The 22,967-nt window shown below is 47.1% G+C and overlaps 1 protein-coding gene across 1 annotated transcript in view; it reads right to left on the bottom strand.

The window, feature by feature from the left end:
- Positions 1 to 19,720, bottom strand: part of LOC8035320 (dnaJ homolog subfamily B member 6) — a 53,329-nt gene extending 33,609 nt beyond the window's left edge. Inside the window, exon 1 of the mRNA XM_029977502.4 lies at positions 19,668 to 19,720. The gene's annotated coding sequence lies outside the window, so the exon portion shown is untranslated. The remainder of the gene's footprint in view (positions 1 to 19,667) is intronic.
- Positions 19,721 to 22,967: the final 3,247 nt, after the last annotated feature.

The following is a 22,967-nucleotide window of genomic DNA, read 5'->3' as shown; positions in this document are numbered from 1 at the left end:
TCTCGTCGTTGTCGCCGTCGCTCGTCTCGTCGCACGCTAAATCGCTTACATGCGGGTCGGCTTTACAGAAACGAGCGTGCGCGTGCAGCGAGAAGCATGACTGCGATAGCCTCACTGCGTTAGTTGAAATTTGAATATGTCGCAATGGTGTTGACTGCCCTTTATTAGAAAAAAAACGTTAGAATGGGATGAACTTACATCGCCTCTAAAGCCATAATCTTGTATCGTCGATCCATTCGCTGTCCGATTCCATTTCATAAATAAGAAAATACAAGAGCTATGTTGACATATAGATACCAAATAATTAAATGAAAGCCCGAAATATCGAAAAGACCTAAAGAAAACACACGATTTCTACGCGGGACGTAAAAAAAACGCGAAAACAAAGCTCCGGTAGTGGCCGGCGCAGCACACAACGCGGAGGAACGGCGAGAAACTGAAGGGCGGCTATGGCGGCAGGGTCACGTGACGCCAAGATGGCGGCGCCCATGAAATGTTGCCTGAAAGGGTCTATACAGATTGTTATACATTGTCAACATAGCATACACGAGTTGCCCGTGCCACACGGGCAACTCGAATTCCATTTACAACGAATGACATTTGAGCGGACGGCCAATCAGCTCGCGACACTCCGGGCGTGGCGCATTCCACGCGCCACGGATTGCGAGCTGATTCGCCGATCACACAAATGTCATCCGTGTGGCACGGCTATTAGATCGATCATTAGACATAGTTTACATATCAGTACAAAGCACAGAAGAAATAATTCATCACTGCCGATCGGTCCCTGGGTGTACTCATCTAATGCAGCAATATCATTGGCTGAGAACCGATAATGAAATGCCCGGGACAAACCACGCCCTCGAGTTTCTTAAGTTGTCAATGGCTTTTAAAAAAAAAATATTATTATTATTTTTTTGTTATTTTTACTTATTTATTTATTTTAAGTACGCGTTTGTTTTGCGCGAAAAAGGAGCTTGAAAACATGTTTGTCTCATGCGCGCAGATTTTTTTTTTTTTACAGCTTTTAGCAACCTTATAATATAAGCTACATAGGAATGGTAAAAAAAAGCAAATCACTCGAAGTCCTTTTTTTTTTCCTTCTGCCCAATGGGTGTTTTTATTTACATATATGAGATATTGGGGACACCGGAGGGAAAAGCAGAATACACCACAAAACAATCAGTCATGCATTCAAAACAGGTAAGGTGCGCGCGGGCAGGTTGTATACTGCATGCGCATGTGTGAGATCTGCTTTCCACATGCGTAATAGACCTTTCGCTAAATTACGCAAGTATCAAAGAGAATGCTGGGAACCTACAGGTGCTGCACGCGCTCGCCTTCCCTATGCGGCAAGCAACTGAGGGAGAGGAGGAGAGGGGACGTCAGAACGCCGAGCTCTGATTGGAAGGATTAGTGGGTAGACCGAAGGCTACATATCTGCAGACGCCAGCAAGCGCAGCACGTGTACCATACGTTCCCAGCATTCTCTTTGACGCTTGGGTAAAGCGGAAAAAGGCACATTTAAACGCTAATCCCCGTTCCAACGTCCTGGTGAAAAGGGCTTTCTGTTTTATAAGTAACACGGGTATTGAATGTGCAACCTACCTAAAGAGTAAAAAAATATATATATAATTGAGGTGCATATGCAGAAAGAGCCTCTTTGATCAACGTGATCAGCTTCCCACTAGACGCGCGCGCCCATTTGAATAATTTTGGGTGAACGAACTTGGAATATATGGCATATTCCAAGTTGATGATCTCTTTCTTTTCAAAGATGATCTCGTTCTTTACACACGTGGAATTGGGAATGCTGTTCGCACTGGTGTAGAGCGTCCATCGTATAGCGCTGCTAGAGCCCCCCCCCCCCCCCCCCCCCACCCAAAAAAAAAAAAAAACTATAATACAAATATTATTTGTAGTCAACGGGAGTCGAAAGTTATTTATCGCAGGCGGAGGCAAAAGAAGAAATTGTTGACGAAGTTTCCCGTCGCTGCATCGATGCCTACGAGTAAATAATGCTAGCCCCGCGCGTTTTGGCAACACTGTTTTACTCCTGAATAAAAGGTTAAAAAGCGCGAACAAACGAGGACAATAAAGAAACATGGACGACAGGACAGGCGCTTCACTCTCAACTGGTTTTTATTAACACCATTGTCACCTATACATATACATCGCTCGAACCACATCGAATTCAATCGCCACAATCGGAGCCAACCTTCCAGAAACACCATCTCACTCTTGAAGCGCCTGACCCGTCATCCGTGTTTCTTTGATGTCCTCGTTTGTTCGCGCTTTTTAACCTTTTATTCAGTAATGGACCAACTAGCCCAAACCCAAGTTTTAATGTTTTACTCCGTTTTCCTCATCGTACAAAAGACACTAGGGAGTTCTAGGGAACCGTTTTCGCACATACTATACGGTATACGAACTGCGCATGTGCGATTCTTCTGCGGTAGCCCATGCGCACTTCATATATATACTGGAGTGCCCATGCATCGTATACCGTATCGTATGTGCAAAAACGGTTCCCTATACTCCCTAGTGTCTGAGGCCTTCCCTGTACGACGCTTATGTCAGATTGGATCGTACAAAAGCTGTCTGCGGTCATAAGCGTGTGCGAATTAAAACATGTTTGGAACATGGCCGAAACATGTCCGCAGGTGCTTCTGCCACCGTGTCTGCAGCGAAAACCGCGTCCGTGTAGTGACTGTGGCTTTATGCTATCTCCGTTGTCTTACTTAGTTGCGACCCGCTATAATATCACACAATAGGACGTACCGTTACGCTTCACGAGGACACTAGGGAGTTCTAGGGAACCGTGTTTGCACATCCGATAAGGTACGATGGGACCCCCCAGTACGAACTGCGCATATGGAAGTCTTGTGTGGTAGCGCATGCGCAGTTCGTTCCGGAGGGCCCATTGTACCATATCGGATATGTAAAAACGGTCCCCTAAAACTCCCTTATAGGGAGATTTAGGGAACCGTTTGTACACATCCGATACGCTACTAAGGCCCGTCCGGTACGGACTGCGCATATGCGAGTCTCCTGCGGTAGCGCATGCGCACTTCGTACCAGAGTATCCATCGTACCAGAGGATCCATCGTATACCAATAAATGATCCCCTTCTGGTCGCCGCCATCTTTGTCTACTGGGCTGTGGAATACGTTCTGAGCTTGCGCGGTTGCTCTCTTTTGCGGAACAGCAGACGACAACCCTGCGACGCAGCATTTAATTTTTGTTTTGTTTTGTTTTGTTTTTGGCTCTTGCAACCGAGTACGACCGAGAGAGACCAGACCGGTTTTTAAGCCTCTTGCGACCTCTTAGGACCAGCTCCGTTGTAGCGCATCCGGTCCTAAGAGGTCGCAAGAGGCTTAAAAACCGGTCTGGTCTCTCTCGGTCGTACTCGGTTGCAAGAGTGTGAGCGGGCCTTTAGAGTCTAACCTTGTCCGTCCGGCGTCCGTGCTCACATCGACTGCCATCCCACATGTCTTCTTAAAAAATAAAAAAAAAAGATGTTTGCGCAGTTGACAGGATTTGAACCTGTGCGGGGAGACCCAAATGGATTTCTAGTCCATCGCCTTAACCACTCAACCACGACCGCGGGACGAGTAGGGGGCTCTGAGATGTGGTAGTAACTTAAAAGCTAGGGTTACCAAACGCAATTCGGAACTTAGCACTATCTATAAGCAAAAAAAAAAAAAAAAGAGCAGCATTATCAGCATTACCTAGAACAATAAAATCAGTATCATCAGCACCACTAGAGCTTCGCCCCAATCAACATCATTCACCACGTGGAGATGTGATTTTTGTTTATGCGTCATAAGCGCTGGAGAGATGGGTTTGGGCTTGTATTCTGCTCAGGAGGAAAATAGTCGGCAGAAAACTTCGCCGCGATCCTCAGCAAAGATTGCAACAAGTTTGATCTTCGTTTTTTTTTTTTTTTTTTACGACTTTTTTGGATTTTGAAAACGCAACGAAACGTTCGCGGACGGCCGTCTGGAACGTGCCAGGGATCAAACGCTGCGTCACCAGGGGTCGATTCGCTGTTCGTGTGGTCACAGTTCTTTAGGGGGGCGAGTCTGGTTTGCTCGCCACAAGCAACCATGCATACGCGAAGGAGCCAGGACGATAGATATGTTCAACAGCCGGGACTGGCACACAGTTTTTGTTACGCGGCTGGGAGTGCTGTGCGCTGCCAAAACAGCCTTATCGTATGTATGGGGCGTTGTCGTCGCGCTCTCCTAAACCACAGCAAGACTGTGGTTGAGGGACGCTAAGAACGGGCCTTCAGCGAAAGCGGCATGCAGCAACGTTGTATTGACGTCCCGCGACACACGTGATGTTTGTGCTCCAAACACTTCAAGAAAAGAAAAAAAGAACACCGTCGTTGTTGCTGCCACCGGAAAACATTTCCTCATCGCTCGCGCTTCCAAGGGGCGCGTCGTAGATGTGGTCGAGTTACGACTTCGATGACAGACAGCCCGACGACGGGCGCAGTATATATACTCCTTCCTGGTCCTCCATCCCTCGCTTGGAAACCTCCTGAATTTCATGTTCGAACAGATACAATTTTTTTTTTCCGAACTTTTGAAGACACGAAGTTTGAGAAGCATTCGAATAAAGGTAGATTATTCCCATACGCGCATGCGCGGAAATTGGAAGGGAGCTGACGCCATCTGGCGGAGGGAGTAGTGCAACCTGCAAGCACATTCACCACATTCTTCTGGCTCTACTGGCTTCCCCTTTTCTCATCACCCCTTCCCCCCCCCCCCCCTAAAAAAAAAGGAAAAAGGTAAAAAATAGTGCAATGAATTACTTAAATCATTAAAGGTTTGTTTGTTGGTATACGAGCACTGTGACTGTGGCTTAATAGTTTCTCCAAATTTAAAACAAACTAAACAAACTATCGTATACATTATTTTTTCCCCAAAGATTTTAAACCAACGAGTTGAAGTCACGAGCCAACACTGCTCAAGAAAAGTCGAACTTCGTCAAATTTTGCCAAAAGTTCGAAAATTCAAGCAGAAAATTCGCAAAAAAGAAATCGCGACATTCATGCACTTTGTTTGACCGTCCGCCAAAGGGCTGTCTCCAATCTGGGCAACAAAATGGCGGCGGTGGCCGGTAGCAAGCGGCGGCGCGCCCCGCAAAGGAACGAATACGTCCGCGGCATTACGTCCTTGGGACAGCATCGCTGCGCGGTCCACCGGCCGTAGACGTCCCAAAAACGTGACCGACAATTTTGTTTGCTCCGTCGATTGGAAACGTGGGGGCGAGGGCGAGACAGGCTCGACCGATGCGTCTCTGTCAGCGCGGACGCAGCTTCATCGAGATCGCCGAGAAAAAGATACACGTTGTTTACTGGGAATGCCGCGGTTGATCCGTCAAAGGTGTATACCATCTCCGAAGGTCGTTTAAAAGCGTGCGGTTACACTGTTATTACACCATCCATGCAAAAGACAGCCTTAACACTCTGAGACGCGTTTCTTCTCTGTCCTGTAACATTAGTGTCCTGCCCTCTCGCCTCACAAAAAATAAATAAATAAATAAATTCGGTCAAGAGCAATTACTCTCGCTGTCTAATTCAGCGATTATATCCGCAATCACGTGTAAAATTTTCCGCTAAATTTAGCGGGTAAACTGAATTAGTGTGAAAGGTCACGTGACGTTATTTTCCCGCTAAATTTAGCGGGGAAACTGATTTGGCGGTGAGGTCACGTGACGTCAACTTTCCCGCAGCGGAGAAACTCAATTTGTGTATAGGTCACGCGACATCGAGTCATGTGACGTCTTTTTCTTCCCGCTAAACTTAGCGAGGAAAATGAACAGCCAGAAACTTACTTCAAGGTGGCCTAAAGATCCTAAAAAAAAAAAAAAAACTAATTGCGTTAAAATCGCTTAAAAAACAAAAGAAATTGTCGAACATGTTGGAAGCCTATGCGGCGAGCAAGTCGTCTGCTTTTTGCGCAGGAGTTGCACTGACGTCAGAACGACGAAGAGCTCTGATTGGCTTCGACTGATAAAATAGTGGGTAGACCTCAATGCTAGATGCCTCGAGGACTATCCACTATTTTCTTTCTATCAGCCAATAAGAGCCCGGCGTTCTGACATCGTCGCAATTCCTGAGCAAGAAGCAGACGAACTTGCGCCAAGTATATGAAGTAAACATTCTTGGAACACGCTCGGAAATTCAAGGTTCAAGGTGTTCATTGGCTAAACATTGATCATAAAGCCGAGAGCCTGAGGTAACCAAAAGGCAGAAGCCCGTGCAGCAGTGTGCTGGTTACCTCCTCGACTGTAGGTTAAGAGATGATAAAAGAGGAAATCTAAAATAACGAAGTGATGATGATGATGAGCATGTACAGGTGGAACTAAAGAATGAATCGGGTTATACAATGGACCTTTTCCGAGAAGCGTTCTGCGCACGCGCGAGCGCCCGATGCCAAGCGGCGGAAGTCGGAACGAAAAATCGAGGAAAATCGGAAGGAAGCTGTATATCAGCGAGTAGAACACGTAACTGCAGCATATATATATAATTGTGTTACAAAAAAAAGAACGTCGACGGAAAGGAAAACACAACGTTTGGGTGGACGCCACGGATGCCCCTCTTTCAAGTCGCATTGTGCAGGCGCCGCTGCTCAGAGAGCGAAGAAACTGGTAGCGAAGCTGCCATTATCGATTGGTAGCGCAGGTAGGTCACTTCCTCGATTTTTAGTTCGTGCAGCTACCGCCTGGTGCCGTCGGTATGTGGAAAAGGTCCATTTACACGTTCAGGTCCAGGTTCCGCACCAAGTCCTTAAACTCGGCCACGTCAAGGGATCGGCGAGCATTAGCTGGCAGAAAGTTCCAGAGAGCGGGGGCCTGAACGATCGTCCGTATGATGCATGATGTATCGGAGTGTGTATACGTAGTGCGTGAAAAACGTTTTTTTTTTGTTTTTTTGTCATTGGCCGACATCCCTTTCCCTGAACAGCAATGAATTGTCTCTCCGTGTTCTCTGCGCGGAGAAAGAAGCAGCACCGGCGCGTTTCTTTTTCTCCTATGGATGAAGTGGTACGAGGAAGAGCTGGGGATTCTTCGAAGAGCACGCGTGCTTCGTTCCATCACGCTTCCAGGCGGCGGCGGCGGCGGCGGCAGTGGCAGCGGCCCTTTTCGTCTCGTTCTCGAGCCCGGTGGTGGCGTGATTCGGCTACTTTCTTGCCGTCATCGGGCATCGCTCGGTCCCGCCCTGACGAAGAGATCGGACATTTCGCGGACACCCACGACGAAGGGCGTCCTTCGAACCAGGCGAGAGGCCGTCGCGCTGCTCCGCGTGGCTATTCGCCTGGCAGCGACGACGATGCGCCAACGAACCGCGCGCCGAAGATGTACGAAAACGCCCTTTGTTTTCTGCAGAAGGCCGCCGGTTCGCGAGCGCAACCCACGCGAGCTGTGTATACTATATACAGTCACGCAAAATTCCCAACCTTAGGTGTGGTTGAACTCTGACTATACCGGGCGTTTCGGCGAAGAGTGACGAAAATTCCTAAAATTAGTGTGTTCGAGGTAAAAGGGTAATTTTTTTTCGGGACCGCATTGCTCCTGGTGGCGGACGGCAGAAAATGCGCGATACTCACTAATTGGTTCGCTAATTAATTAAAAAAAAATGACGAATTAACTTTTTAATTAGTGAAAATAGATATATGGTTCCAATTAGAAACTTGCTGGGCGTCGTCGAGAACCACTAAATCAGTAATTTTCAGAAATACTTTGAGCACGTGAGAAACGTAGCAGAAAGTTACCAGTCGTGGAGGAGTCGCGGAAGTACAATGTTAGCGGGCGCCTTACCGCAACCGCTAGCCTTGTACCTGCTCCACGAGAGGTAACTTGAGCGCACTACTACGCTTCTCACGCTCTCACAATATTTCTGAAAATTACTGATTTAGTGGTTCACGATGACGCTCAGCAAGTTTCTAATTGGAACCATGTCTCTTTTTGCTAATTAAAAAGTTAATTGGTCAGTTCTAGTTAATTAGCGAACTAATTAGTAAGTACCGCGCATTTTCTGACGGCCGCTACCATGGTAATACGGTCCCGAGAAAATTATCTTTTTAATCTGGAATACACAAATTTTAGGAATTTTTGGTCAGTCCTCGCTGAAACACCGGGCTGCCAACCCGGGGGAAATTTCCTAGATTCAGGTACTATTCAGGTATACGTGGGAATAATAACAATATTGCTGGTTTGAGGGAAAATTTTGGCACCGTATATATCTGGGAATAAATAAGTCAATTACGATTTTTTTTTTTTTTTCGAGATAAAATTGAATTTTAGCGACTTTGGCTACATTTAGGTTATTCTCTCCATCCGTTTGGCGGTTTGTTCCATCTGGGTACACTAAAAACCACTCGAACACTTTTTTTTTTAGGGGGGGGGGGTGCAAAATTAGTTTTTATTGCATCCGTGAAAACTGGAGGAAGGGATTAGCCAACTCAAAGCTTCAAAAAAGGCCTTTAAAAAAGATCTTAAAAAAAAAAAAAGATAAAAAAAGAGCTTGAGTACAAGAAGGTTTAGTGAGATATCTGTAGATACAAACTTACCATATCCAAGATACAGACTTACCATGACTAATATTGTTTCGTGTCGTGCCGTGCACGAGATGGTACTTACTGTGTCGTGTTCCGTGTGTCCGAGTTTGATATCTCTAGCTTGGGTTACACCTTTTGTTTTCAACTGACCATTATAAAAAGGGCTAAAGAAGTTATAAAAGCAGCACCATGTTCTGGTGACGTGCATAACACCTAAGGCGAAGATAGGGTTTCATTCGCCAGTTTGAATCTCCCGGTAACACTTCCCCTCGCCAGATTAGGTTGGGTCATGGTTTTGGCCCGATATACTCATTTTTGTTTCGAAACGTACGCGAGGCGTTAAGGCTATATAATATTTCTATCATCGTAAAAATGAAAGTAGTGCAGAAAACAACGAATATTTAGTTATTTGGGCAAGCGAGGAAACTTTGGGCACAAATAGGGAAATTTCAGGAGTCCGCTAGGGAAATTCTGACTAGCCGATGGGGTGCGTATTTTCGGCACCGATTTGATGTCCAGGGCGCGTGACCATTGACGTCACGGAGGTTATTTTGACGTTAACACGTTTTATTTTGAATGATGCCGACTGCATTTTGAAAGAGTAAAGTTATACGCACGAGCTCGTGCAACTCGTGCCGCAAATTACTATACGCACGACGCGAAACTCGTATAAAACGAATGGTTACAACGCGTTTTCGCAGCGGTGGCATAGCGTAGTGGGTAAGGTGTCTGCTTCGTACGCAACGGACCCCGGTTCGATCCACATAGTGGATCGATTCACATTCGCGGACTGGAGTGAAAACGACACCGTCAGTTAATTCACGGCCTCTAAGGGCGTGACATTAGCAAATAAGGACACCGAACATCCAATCACAAAGCGTGAAAAGCTGTCCGTGACATGATATCACAAGGAGTAACATTAGCAGCACTGTCCACTGTCTTTATTTGTCCGTCGTCACTTGAAGGCCATTTCTTTAATTACTTTTAAGAATGATCTACCGTGTATCCAAATTTATTTACACTACTATATTAAATAACGAGGAAGTCACTATAAAAAGAAGTTACCAAAGGGTTGCGTGCGATGCCCGGTTCGGCAGGCTTGCGGTACGCACACGAATTGTTGCATGCTCTCTGTATAAGTCTAGTAGGCGATCGTTTTCTTTTTTGTTCCGAGCGATGTGTCACAACTCACGCAGCAGCGGACGCCCGAGATTGTTCTCAGGAAACTGGGAGACGACGTCCGGGCAATCCGCCTCCTCCTAATCTATGGGCAGGGGCCCGACCGCTCCCCGCAAAGGCGCCAATGAATGATAACAGGAAAGACGAAGATGTCGATGAGGAAATGTGGAAAACAAAAAGAAAAGGTGCGTAAAACGCACACACCTGCGCACGTGAATATACGAATCTTCTGGAAACGCACGTAAAAAAAAACGATCAATATATATATATATTTACACTGCGTTTTGGTGACGGAAGAGCGTCACCCGAGTGCTGTGTCACCGTTCGGCAGGACTCGTGATCTCTCTGACTGGACACGAATCTTGGCCGAGCGCTGACGCAAAACTGGTTCCTAATCTGTTCCCCGCGTCGGTCCTAAAGGAAAACCCCTGGGTCCTTTCACACAGCACCGCTTGACTAGACGTTCCTATTATCTTTTCAATGACGAATATGTTGCGAGCCATCTCACTATAGTCTTCGGGGAATGGAGAAGGTGTTGGCTCCTTAGTACGGCAACTCACACGCGCTCTTCTTTCTTTTGCACAATCGATCGTATACACGTATATATATAAGCAAATTGTAACCTGTCTCACCCGAAGCTTCGACGCGTAATAAAGCATTAAAACAAGTAAAGTCAGGAGACACAAGGGGTGCAGCGGAATGACATGTTAGGTTTGTCTCCTCATAATTAATTAATTACCATTCTTCATTATAGTCGACCAATTGGCGGGACTTAACAAATTTTCCCAAATTTAGCTGGATGCTAAGTTTAGTGGCAGTGACAGGGTGTTTTTTCTTGCGACGTCACCACAATGGTTGCTCATGTAACGTCAACAGAAGCGCACAATTTGTGTTAAAAAGAAAAGAAACCCAGATTGCTCATACATGATACAAAAGACACAGCGTTCGCTACAGACGCAGGATCTCCGAACGCACCTCAAGCATCTTCGAAGCCCGTATTTGCTTCACTCGTACGAATGCTTCAAACATGTCTGCCAATTTTCTTTTATGACTATATTGTGACCGGATTGTGTTCCCCGGAGTGGGTGAGCGCCAACACAGCGCCGACGCGTCGCTGCCAATTGGACAACTCGGTGCAGCATCAGCGCCGATTCGGCGCTGCGCTCTACGTGTAAACAAACCTTTATACAAAAACAAAAACAGTTTAAAGGTGAAGTGAACGCAAGAACGGCGACGACTCACGCCGTCGTCGCAGTATTCAGAGCGAGACACAACTGCGGAGAACAACGCCCAAGGGGAAGTGCGCGCGGGCGCCAGGAGGGAGGAGCTGCTCGACCGCAGCACGAGGCCAATTAGGCTGCACATTTCCACGTCCCGGGCAACGTGACAGTGACGACGCGGGGCGCGTCAGCTGCCAGCTCGGGGAAACCGGGCGGCGAGACACCAGCCCTTCACCAGCCTTCAACGGATCGGGCGAGACTGAGTGAAGCGCCCCCGCCGCATGCAGGATCATTGACCCGCTGTTCGCCCTCTATTATAGTAGTGCGCGCGCCGGGTTTCGCGCGAACGTAATTGCCGCATGCGTGATACATACGCGCCATTTGGCCTCTCGAGTAGTCGCAATTATGACTGTTGTTATCCTTATTGCATCGGGTTGTGCGGGCGGCACGTTCCGATTAAGGCCGTTGTACTCGCGGCCCGTCTCGAACGTGCGTGGGGTCGGCGCGCACTGCAGTTCGGTGGAGCGAAAGCTCGCGCTGCATATACCTTGAGCATTTCTGCAGCCTCAGTCCCCACCCCTTCCAGTTTTCGACTTGGCCCTCTAATCTGGACAATTGGCGAAAGAGTCGGCGAGGAATTCGACCGCCGTGTTTGGCCGGCGTCAAGGTCGAGCGCGGCGTCGGCCGATCACGGCAACCGAATTCTTCACCGACTTCTTCGCCTAGTGTCCAGACTAGGGTCCCTGAGTGAACATTGTATACGCCGCGCCGTCGTGTACTGCGTGAAGCACTCTCTAAAGACCTCAGGCTAGCGGTGGGTACTACTACTACCCTGGCTAGATTTCATGTCCACAGCAGAGACATCAGACGCCTATTGGAGCTGGCTAACCTAAACATACAAGAGCACAAATTGAAAAAAAAAAAGAAAAAACGTGCGTGTCGATTTGTTTTTTATATCTTTTTTTAAAGTGCGTTTTAAGGAATCTGGAGCGTCTCTACTTTCCCTCAAAAGTGTTTGGGGGGTCAATCACTGCAATCTTATGAAAGGATCTCTGCGAAATGTGCCACAGTCTGCAATTTGCGCTGTGGCACTGACGTTTCACTTGTTTGCCGTGCTTAGTGTCGGAACGCAGACTGTCCTTTTTTTTTTTAGATCTATACACATCTTCAGCATCGGCATTCGCCGAGCCGCAGATTGCAAACAGATTCGAACGTAAGTCACCACGAGATCCGTGCTTTGAATGCCGCATGGCAATGAGGGCACGCGGCATTCGAACCACGGATCGCGGTGACTGGGAGACTGTCTTTTGTATGGCGTACAAGCAGCGTATGGCGTACAGGCAGCGTATGACATACAAGCAGCGTACAAGCAGGCCCACAAACTTCTCGTTGTATAAACACAACACAGTAAGGATATGTACTCAGTAAGGATGTATAAACACAACACAGTAAGGATATGCACTCAGACCATCTTATGTCTGTTAATAAAATCTTTCAGATTTTTGTTTTTTCTTTAGGGAAGGATTTTGCGCTGTCTATAGGCCCTTTTCTTTGCAAACGCCACCAGGCGGTGCTCCAGTCTTTGATGTCCTAGAGTAACTGTATATGCTCCGTTTGCGGAGCAGAGCCTATACAGTTACTCTATGATGTCCCAGAGAACATCCGGTTCATAAAAAGAATGAACAAAGTCCACCTTACCACCGCTCCCCGAAACGTCGATGAAGCATTTAACCATTAATTATCCAGGAGAACGTTAAAAGAACCAAGAAGCGCTTTAAATTTTTATAATATTCTTGTAAACCAACTTGCCTCCTCCAAGATGTAATATTGTACAGCCGAAGGCCTTCGTTAAATCTCCAACTTTGCTGTCCGTGTAGCACTTATGCTTTCTAGCACTGGTGATATAAGCAAGCTCGACAAGGCTAGCACAGACGGAGCGACCGGAACTCGCTTGGGACGCAAGCAGTGGTTCATTATTTGTAAACAGCAAAAGGGTCTATACAGATGTCGGAGGTGGAAGCGGCATTTGATCTTTTTGTAGCAGGTTTTGTAGCACGCCAACTATTGGTTTGGAGCAGCCACTGCATCTTTTGGAGAAGGTGCCAACACATGCTAGCAACTTATCATATCTCCAAAAAGTAAAAAAAAAAAAAAAAATATTAATGATTGCACCGCTAAATGAGTTTATATTTGATAATTATTGAGAGTTCCTCTTGGATACTGGAGCATGTTACCTTTGTAGTACGACATGATCGAGCGCAAAAAAAAAAAAACAAAAAAAAAAACATTTTTTTTTTTTTCAAAATAAGGTTTGTTTAGAGCAGATTCACGATGGGTACTAAAAAAAATGGATAAACAAGTAATCATAGCGCATCACTTCAGCCTGTATAAATCCCCTCTCCCATCCCAATTTTGCATCGCTAGTCCAGGCAGGATTCCGGGGGGGGGGGGGGGGGGGGGGGCATGGGGCCCGCCCTTCTCCGGAATCTTCCACTTTGCTGGGACCTCCTCTCCCCCTCCCCCTCATAAAGCATTTTGTCATGGGCCGCCGCCGCCCCCCCCCCCCCCCCCCCCCCCCCCCCCGAAACAAAATCCTGGCTACGTGCCCGCGGTAGTCTATTTAGACTGTAAATGTAATTTTTTGTAAAGGGCCTGCGAAAACCAGCATATCCGCTAACGTATCTATCAATACAAATGCGTCCCCCAAAATTTATGAACCCTACCAAACTCGAGACTTCATTATCATAAACTGCAAGAACGACCACCCACAAATACTACGAAAATTTTCCCGTGCTTTAATGGCGACACTGCCCCTCAGCAACGTTAGAACCCGAGTGAAGTGAAAGTTTGCTGCTCTTTCGATCGATAGCTACACAGAAACTACCTTGACCTCCGTGTTTATGCAAACATAGACCCGCGTCTTTCGTTTTTTTTTTTTTTTTTTTTTTTTTTCTTGACGCACCATTTTAAAATGAGGGATCATGCAATCAAAACCAAAGAATGCAGACCAGCAATAGTACTAAGCATGATTTCCGAGCAAATCGTGCTAACCCAGGGGCTCTCCCGTGTCAGCCGCCTCTCCTAGCACTCCGGTGCAAAGCAGAGAAGCTCGACGCGCGCGGGCTGGTGAGACGCGGCACGGAGACATACCGTGCCGCGTCTCACCAGCCCGCGCAGTAATCTCAGTGGGAGTACAAGACCCTGGTTCTTTCTTATCACAGTAATCCGCCATACTACTATTTTGCAATGTTTCCTCGCTACTTTTATCTTTTGACATCGCCAATATCGTCTGGAAAGGTAGACAACGTCGGCCATCAACCCGTCAGCGCAACAGTCAGTCAGCGCGGTTGACGAGCAATCTCAATACTTCGTTTCACATTACATTTAAAGCGCGGCCGACGCTACGAGCCAGGAGATAAACTAAACAACAACAAAGCGCAACCTCAAGGCCTTCGTCCATCCTCCTATGCGTGTTCTTCGATCGATTAAACCAATCAAATGCGGCGAGTCCCGTAATTTGCGCTTCTACTACCTGTGTTCGTGGTTGTGTGTGTTCGAGCCTTCGACTGTGCTCTGACTTAAGATTCTATACGGCGAGTAGAGACTCTGTGAAGTACATATTTCTACCATTTTCCTTTCCTCCTACTTACCTGAATATAAGAGTCAACCAATAATAACGTTTTCTTTTTCTCGCTTTGCTAAGCCCATTTTAGATCGGGTGTGGCACAATTCTTAGCCAGAAAGGTACGTTGGCGCAACATGTAGCAGACTTTCGTTCATAGAACGATTTGGCGCAAATGCTGCAGCACTTCCTTCCATCACTGAGATGTCGTTCGGGTATCTGATCGGTTCGTCGATCTCAATCGTGTCAATTGAGCACCCAGAAAGAAAAAAAGAAATGTCGGATCGCAGAATTCTAAGCGGAGGCAAGGCCGTTCGGGGAGGAGGCCAACGCCCAGAAACGATCCACGCGCTGGTGCTTCCTCTCAGAGCAAACCCCACGACGCAACATTCGACGCAGCCGGCCGTGAGTCACGCTACGCCGCAACGCTGGGTCACGAGAACGGGGAGCACCCGCCGACTCGCTCGCCCGAGAAGGACCCGACGAAAAGCAAGCTTTTTTTCAGGACCACGCTTAGAATATCGGGGGCACTCAATTCCCCGGTGCTCTTGCGGAAGCTGCCATTTCGGGGCTCAGAGCTCGAGGAACGCCAACATGGCGGTACACATAAAAGGATCCGGGGATATAGAGCTACTACGTAAGAGTATAGCAGCTTTACGTCACACTAGTGGGTTGCGCGCGTCATGTGAAAAAAAACTTTATTTATTTATTTATTTATTTCAAATGCCCTCAAGGTAGTAAAACATTGAAGAGGGGAGTGGACATCAAAATAATAATTACAATGTGCACATGTTAGTTAGAACTCTCTTTAACAAAACAATATCAGTAATGTTAGCTATTGAGGCAGGAAGGTGGTTCCAATCCAATGATGTTTGGGGAATAAACGAATATTGAAACAACGAAGTTTTAAAATTTGGCACACCAACTTTATGACTATGATGAATGCAAGCAGAGATGTAGAATGGTGGGATAATTAGCTTACGGCGAAGGTCAGCATTTTGATGAAATATTTTATGAAAAAGACACAGACGAAAGATTTTACGACGATGCGTTAGTGATTGCAGGCCTAAAGAGGTTTTCATGCTAGAAACGCTGGCAGTGCGGTGATAGTTCGGCATGATAAAACGGGCTGAACGGTTTTGGACAGATTCAATAAGGGAAATTAGTGAAGAGTGTGAGGGGTCCCAGACAGGCGGCGGCATATTCTAATTTTGGGCGCATTAGACTTTTGTACATGGTTAGTTTCAGAGAGGACGGAGCGAGAAAGAAATTTCTTTTAATGTATCCTAACATGCGATTAGCATTGTTAATCACGTATTCAACATGAAGTTTCCAAGAAAGGTTAGACGTTATATGAACACCAAGGTATTTGTAACTTGACACTGATGCGAGAGGCTTACTGTTAAGGTGTTAAGTGTGAGGCAGAGATGAACCACGTGATATTCTCATATATTTACATTTGTCAGTGTTTAGTTCCATTAGCCACTGGTTACACCATTATGAGATCTGGTTAAGGTCTGATTGTAGAAGTAATGTGTCAGATATGTCAGTTATTTTTCTACATATTACGCAATCGTCAGCAAACAGACAGATGGAAGAAGAGATGTTCAGTACCAGGCCATTAATGTAAATAGGAAACAGTAGCGGGCCAAGCACGGAGCCCTGTGGAACGCCTGAATTGACTGGAACAGTGCGAGAATTGGTATTATTAGCAGTGACGAAATTGTAGGCGGTTTGTTAAAAAGGCTTGGATCCAGTTAAGTGTGCGTGAGTCGATGTTAAGTGATTGCAATTTATGAAGTAGTAGCTTATAGGAAACTTTATCAAATGCTTTTGAAAAATCCAGAAAGACACAATCAGTTTCATAATGGTCATCAAGAGAGTGATGGAGATCATATGTGAAGGATATTAGTTGCGTCTCACATGATAAATGTTTTCTAAAGCCATGTTGTGAAGTAGTAAAGAAGTCATTAGATTCAAGAAAGTTAACCAACTGCGAGTAGATGACGTGCTCAAAAATTTTGCAAGGTACACTGGTTAAAGAAATCGGGCGATAATTGAGCGGATTATGTTTTACACCCGATTTGTGTAGAGGAGCCACTTTCCCAACTAACCAATCGCTCGGGAGTACGCCAAGGTTAAGGGACTGCGTATAAATGCTTGAGGGAATTATAGAACAATACACATTACAATTTTTTTTTAAACTTGCTGTTGATTACATCAATTCCGGCACATGATGAAAGTTTCATATTGTTAATACTTCCAGTCACACCAATATCGTCTACTGTTACAGGGTTCATCGGTAAAAAAGAAGTGGGTGACAATGCAGGTATTCGGCTGACATCACAGGCTGAAAATGACATTCTAAAAACATCGTTTAGCACCGTTGCACAATCAGCAAAAGATATGCTTGTACCATCTGAAGACTGAAGACTAACATCAGACTTAAAGTTGGGATTAAAGGACCGGTGCAACGATATTCAATTGGAATGTTTTTCACTCTACACGAGCTTACTGGCACACCTGGGACTCGATGATACCCACACGCAACGACACTGGCCAAGAAACTCCTTTGTTGCGGTGTAATTTCATTGACAAAAGCGATCATTTTTATTCAATCTCTCCTTTGCAAAATTTGATGACGTAACGTGGGGATCGCAGTATTCCCAAGTGACGATATTTGAATGCGGTTCATAAATTGGACCCGAGCATTGCGTGGGCACTCGACTCGGGCTCGTGATAATTGCTAGCTCGAGAAGCATTCGGGTAGTGACCCGTGTCCAATCGCTGCAACGACGACAACAGCCGAACCATAACAATGTCTGGAACTCAGCGCGTGTCCTCAGCTTTGCCAACCCCAGCGCGTGGCTATGATCAACACTGGCGGCATAAAATCGGCTCCAGATCACGTGATCGCTTGTTCTGGCTGTGAGTTGAGGGGGCGAACGCTGCTCGTTTTTCTTAAATTTTTTTCTGGGACTTCTATTGCGTGGGGTGAAGAACGAACGCGTGTTTCATAGGTCATTAACGTTAGGGATCCGTTTTAAGCGGTATTTGCGCAAAGTACAAAAATTGTTGCATAGCTCCTTTAATGACACTCCAAAATTGTTTAGGATTAGTCGCTAACATGGTAGTTAGAGTGTGATTAAAAAAATGTAATTTTGTTTCCTTAAGAGTTGACGTGTAATCATGCTCAGCTTTGTGGTACGCTGCCCATCGAGCGTCTGTAGACGATCGCTTGGCAGCGCGAAACAGTTTTTTCTTCCAGTTTCGCAGTCGTCTCAGAGTAGTGTTAAACCGAGGTGAGTTAGTGTTGCAAGGAATTTTTTTAGAGAGTATGTATTTTTCTGTTAAAAATGCTACAACATTTTTGAACAAAACCCAATTCGACTCCACGGAGCGATTTGAAAAATTAGGTAAGTAGTCATCAAGAAACTGGGACAGTTCGGAGTTAATTGACGTAAAGTCAGCTCGGCTATAATCACGAATATGTTTTATGGTTACCTTAGGACTTACTAACGGAATGTGCAATGAAAAGTGTACAACTAAATGGTCGCTTCGAGATGGCAGATAGGTTATTGTTGATATGAAGTTTGGATGTGTTGTTAGGACGAGATCAACAAGAAGAAGAGTAGCTGAAGCATATACGAGATCGGCGACGCGATGCGTCGAGTAACCAGTGCCTGCCTCCATATCGGACTCGTCGTCAACACACATACCCGGATGCACCCCGAGAAGGGACTTTCTCTCCAACGATGATTTCATCGGCAGACGTCATCGGCAGGCGGGCGCGGCCAGCCGCAATGTAAACAGACGCTCGCCTCCCATGGGAACAGATAGGCCTCCACTCACGCATCATACCGACCTCAGGAATCACTAAGGCCGATTAAACGACGGAAATAACTCTTGCTCGGCATGGAATAGCTCGACTCATGCGTTTTTCTTGTCTTATCTATTCAAGCGAGACGCATGTGCAGACCTATGAGTTGCATGGTCAGCATGTTCGCGAGGATACTTCACCGCAGGTCACGAGAATCGGACACTGACCGGATATGTCACCGGTCAGTGTCCCAGCGCAGATGATCACGATCTCAAACCAAATACTAGTTAGAGGCTTTCCCCATTGTATACGGAACGGTTGGTGACCCGGTGTCCTTATGATCAGATATCTTGTTTTTCTTTAGCGTATAGCTTACGAACTCCACAGCAGTCGTACACCGTATTTGATGGACTACTTTTCTTAGCCTTCGTGAACAAAGCCGCATGTTTAAAGGGGCAGTGTGCGATAGTCTATCTGTGGTCATAACTCAATCTAAGACTTCTACGCATCCTAAAACACCAAACACTAAATTTGCGCGTAGCCGATTTCTCTATTAAAATTGGTATCAAAAGATCGATTACTTCGGAACTATCGCAAACGAGGACGCCGTCGCACAAGGAAGGGAAGGGCTCTGCCCTTTCTCGTCTGATGGCGCCATCTGTTTTTCCTATTTTAATCGAGAAATCAGCCACGCTTGAATGTAATGCTGGTTTTTTTTATGATGATTACAGCCAACAGACTGATTTATGACCATAAACGCGGGTTTCTTTGTGAGCTGCACGTGGCTGTGTACAAGCTTTCTGCTAGAGCATGCGTGTAACCAATCATTAAGACGCACGCAATGTGCACCAGGAAATGGAGGACCAGGTAGTTTACGCTGCCGAAAAAAGCAATCGGGGGTCCGGGCACTTAAAAAAACATCATGCTCGGTGTCACGGAGCAGATTGCATGTTCGCGTGAGAACAAAATGCCTCCGTTTCCGGCGGACAGAGACGCGCTGAACATGACACGCTAAACGTGCACGCCAAATATGGCGGCCGGAAGTGACGTTTTCAGTCGCTTCCGCGTGCTTCCGAGCGTCTGCCAAGCAGACAAAAGTCCGTATGTTACAGGACGAACGTGAAGTTCTCAGAATCTTGGGACGCTCACATCGTTCCAAAGCGGCCGCTTTTAAACGTCATGCAAACGCCATCTCCGGTCGTCGAAGCAGACGCCCACGCTTAGCGTGTCCGTACGGATAGGCAGACATTTACCAGCACCTCCTAAATACAAACAAGGCCGGACTGCATGGATTCCTGACGTCACCAATCGGAGGCCACGGCGCGGGGTCGCAGATTACACACGATGTGCCTCGTCAGCATTCGGCACGGAGTCGCGTCCAGCCAGTCAAAACACGTACTTCTGGTATTCGACGTAGTTGGCCAGTCTCCAAACACCCCCGCTCCGTGGGTCGACTCGAACGCCTCCCGAGCCTCCGCTGCTTGCGTGAACGACGTTACGCGTCTGACGGCGGATGTGGAAGGGCGACCCCGCGGACTGACACAGAGTGGCCCCTGTCTCGCCCCGCGCCGGGTGCGGCTCCGCAATGATGGAATGGGACACGTGGACGCTGTCCGGTCGGCGTCTATAGCACACGCGTTAGTAGACGCGGCCCGACGAGCAAAGAAACAAACGCGCGCATTGTGGGGCGTGTGCCGCATAACTTTACATAATACTCACTCGAACGGCGCGCCCAGCATGTACACGGTCGCCGACAAAGGAACTATACAGAAGATTGCGTGCGGGATATATATATATATATATACATATGATGTCGAGATGCTCCATGCGGCAGTGGCGCACATCTTGTGGTTTGTATATGAGGCCACGGGCGGGCGATGCTCGTGATTCAGGTGACTTATTTTCCCAGTGCGAGTAAAAAAGCACGTGGAACACTGAAAGTAATAGAAACTCCTTTAATTGCTAACCAGTAGTCACCCTGGTTATGTACGTAATACAAAAGACACGGCGGGACGCCGCCCACGCATATTCCATACATATGCGTGCTTCGAACGCACCCTAAAAAAGCAGTTTTTATCTGACCAATGTTACAGGAAGACAGTCTTCTGCATGATGTATTTAGCAATGTGACCACTACTGCTGCTTTAAAAAAGGCTCGAGGTACACCTAAGCACTTTTTAAGAGTTGTGAATGCGAAAGCATGAATGACGTTCTTGCGCGCGTCCGCGCGCTGGCGGCGCGGGCACGCAGCGCCATGAGGTGGCGCTAATTGAAGCTGACGCGGGGCGGCCTCCTTCGGCTTCACTTGCTTCCCGTTTTGCGTGGCCTTTTGCGCGGCTCCAAAACTGGGATGCCTCAGATCGCGGCTTCAAGAATTTATCTGCCATTTGGCGAGGCTGATGACGTCGGCTCGCTCCTTGCGACAGTTAATGCTCTCGCATTAAAAAAGAAACGATTGGTTATATCGGACTTCGTTGTTTGATTTGTTTTGTCGGCTGAATTGCTTTATGTAGCAGTAATCACCCCGCTTCACAAAGTCTGGCTTACACCTTGTACAGTCTGCTGGATGCTTTATGTGGCCTGCCAAGACGAATAGACCAAAAAGCGTCGGTGGAACGAACGCAAGAACAAATCGAGTGCGGCGTGTGACGTCACACGTCACGCAACTGCCTATACTTTGCCGCCGCAAGCTCCACACTCCAACTCAATCTCCCGAGAGATTGAGCAAAAGGCATTCCACTTCGCTCTGTGGGAGGGGAACCTCGCAGACGACATATTTCCGCGAGTGTGACACGAATCGCCGGAAAATGATAACATGCAATTCTCTCTCTTTCTCTCCCTCTTTTTTCTTTCTGTCTCCATTGTGATTTGAGAATAACGAATAAAAAAAAAATTAAAAAAAAAAGGTGGAGGAAATGTTCGATACTCCAGAAACGATTTCCGCGAAACCTCGTCATACGTCGGCACGCGTCTACGCCAGCATTTCGGCCCCCCATAAAGACGTCGTTGCACAGCTACGCGTCCCACGCGTGCGCGCTTGCGCAAGGCGAATAAGAAACCGTTGGGGAGCACGTGCTCCGCGCAAAATGGTTCTCCGCATCACACGAGAGCGTTTAAAACGACAGGCATAGGCCCAAACGCGCCATTCGATTTGTGTGTGCCCAAATGTGCGGTGTATCGCACCCTTAGCTGACAGTACGGTGCAAGCTGTAGGTGCTCGTTGGACCACCCTATCCTTCCCCATGCGATCACAATGCACAGAAAGCGGGGTCAGGTGACAAAAGGGAGGATGCTGATTGGTCACGGCGATCACCTAGCTTCCACCGCATTGTCAGCTTATGGGTGAACGCACCGACCGAGCGCGCACGCACGCAGTGCTGCCACACGCAGCGCGGTCCGAGGTCATCGATCGATCAAATGCGCGGGCCCTTTGGATTACGCGTTGTAATCTGCGTACAGCTCGCGTATGTCGGGTCCATAGACCACTCCGCTTATTACGTAATCGTCCCGTTTGGTTGACCTCGATGAAAACGTGTCGCGTAATCGCGAAGTTTGCGTAACAAAACGAAAAGGAAAAAAAATGTTTCGTTGTAATGGTTAGAGAACCAGCAACACTCGAGTGAGTGTGACCCTGTTTCTGCGGTAGCTAGACTATAAGAAATCTGGACCGTCTACTAGCCCGCAAAGCGCTTGGGAATGACGCGGCTGAAAATATATTTCGAGCTAAAAGTAGTGCCTACGTTGGAACGTACGGTGCTCGTTGTCACAGTGCAGACAGTTTTGGGTCTAAACAGATAACCATCATCGTCATTCGCCAAGCACGCTACGTAGATTGCAGCGATTGGCTCTCGGAAATGCTCTGCGGGAAAGTAGACACACCCGATTTGTTAGAGTGCCCTCCTTCCGCAGGTTGGGTTTTCGCATTGATTTCTGATTAGCTTTACGTAATCACTTCGTCTGACACTGATTTGGGCCACGAGAAAAGGGTAGAAGTGGGTGTGCCGGGGAGGGGGGTCACTACGAATTTGACGTACCCGGGATTACAGAATCGTACGACCAGTTCCATTAAAAGACGGGGGTGTGTTCCTGATTACAGCCTTGGCTTCCCGATTGGTAAGTGCCCGTTCTTATAGCGGTGCTGTAATCCCATGGACCGCCTCAACATACCGAGATCATCGTGACATGTTGCGCATTGTTCTCCGTTCTCGATCAGACAGAGGGAAAGGACTTTAAGGTGTAGTCAGACACAAGTAAAGGATGCACAAGAAGCCACCTCCTTAACACCCTCATTACTCCTCTGTTCCTCCGCTATGCACAAATAGTCCGCTCCTGAGAAAAAATCGGATGCGTCGCGCTGACATTACATGATTCGTCATGGCTACTACCCGCTATGGCTTTTTTTTTTTTTCTGTGTGTGTGTGCGTATATTTTTTTGTGCGTTTGCGCCCGCGCGCACGTGTATTTGTGTTTGTGCGTGTGTGTGTGTTTTCGATATCGGAAGCACCAAATAACTGGTTAAAATATGACCAGTCACTGGTGTTTAGAGTGCACTG

The sequence above is a fragment of the Ixodes scapularis genome, unplaced genomic scaffold, assembly GCF_016920785.2.
Source record: "Ixodes scapularis isolate PalLabHiFi unplaced genomic scaffold, ASM1692078v2 PGA_scaffold5__190_contigs__length_132052651, whole genome shotgun sequence".
Taxonomy (NCBI): domain Eukaryota; kingdom Metazoa; phylum Arthropoda; class Arachnida; order Ixodida; family Ixodidae; genus Ixodes; species Ixodes scapularis.
This window is presented reverse-complemented; position numbering and strand designations above follow the sequence as displayed.